The sequence below is a fragment of the Mandrillus leucophaeus genome, unplaced genomic scaffold, assembly GCF_000951045.1.
Source record: "Mandrillus leucophaeus isolate KB7577 unplaced genomic scaffold, Mleu.le_1.0 Scaffold218, whole genome shotgun sequence".
Lineage (NCBI taxonomy): Eukaryota > Metazoa > Chordata > Mammalia > Primates > Cercopithecidae > Mandrillus > Mandrillus leucophaeus.
Window position 1 is genome coordinate 1,581,478 of NW_012102232.1, and position 1,104 is coordinate 1,582,581.

General features: G+C 46.2%; 1 protein-coding gene across 1 annotated transcript in view; it reads left to right on the forward strand.

Annotated features, from left to right (window-relative positions):
• The window catches only part of PDZD2 (PDZ domain containing 2), a 386,629-nt gene that overhangs the window by 364,077 nt on the left and 21,448 nt on the right, over positions 1 to 1,104 (forward strand). The window lies entirely within an intron of this gene.

Here is a 1,104-nt window from a genome sequence, read left to right on the forward strand (position 1 = left end):
TCGGCCTCCCAAAGTGCTGGGATTATAGGTGTGAGCCACCATGCGCAGCCCTGTTGTGTCTGTTGGTTTGTTTTTTGTTGTGTTTTGTTTTTAACTCAAACTGCCTTGGCTATTCCGAGTCCTTTGTGGTTCCTTCCATGCACATTTTACAACTGTTTTTGTTTTTTTTTCCCCTATTTCTGTAAAGAATATCATTGGAATTTTGGTAGGAATGTTACTGAATCTATAGATGACTTTGGGTAGCATGGACATTTTAATGGTACTCTTCCATTGTCTTCCTCACCTTCCTCCTCCTCACTCTCTGGCCAAACTCCCCTTGTCAGCCCCACTCAAGTCCCCACTTCCTCTGTCCAGACTTCCCGGGATAATCTGGCTTCTCACTCTCCCACTCCTCTGAATTCGTCAAGACAGCCAGAGCTCGGTGTAAACCTGTATCCCGGCTTTCGTATTCTGTATGTTTTCCCAGTTAGCCTCAGCCCCTGCACTAAAAAGGAAGCCTCCTGAGTTTGGCACTTAGACTGTTTTACACGGAAGTACATCATTCACATCCCCCAGTGTTAGCCAACCCCATACACGAATGGCCAGATGCTGGGACTGGCCATGAGGGCCCTGCTGCATCCACGCAGAAGTAGGGAACCAAATAGAACAACAGCCTGACGCCTGCGGCTTTGCCATCAGAGGGTGAATGGCATAAAAAGACCGAAGTGTGCAGTGATTAAATCAGGGTAATTAGCATATCCATCACATCAAATGTATCATTTCTTTGTGGTAGGAACATCCTTCATCATAGAAATACCAAAAGAGAGAAAAATGGGCAGATGCAAATGTTTCTTCTGCCGGCTAGTCTGAGTTCTCTTGGAGTGTCTAAAGCTGGGTGGTATTTGTTAGATGTGGGTACTCTATAATTTTAGAGAGAAAAGCAGAAAGACAGGAAAGGCCTCCATTTAGGCCACAGAATGCCTTTTTTTTTTTTTTTTGAGACAGAGTTTCGCTCTTTTTGCCCAGGCTGCAGGGCAATGGCACGTTCTCGTCTCACTGCAACCTCCGCCTCCCGGGTTCAAGCAATTCTCCTGCTTCAGCCTCCCAAGTAGCTGGGATTACAGG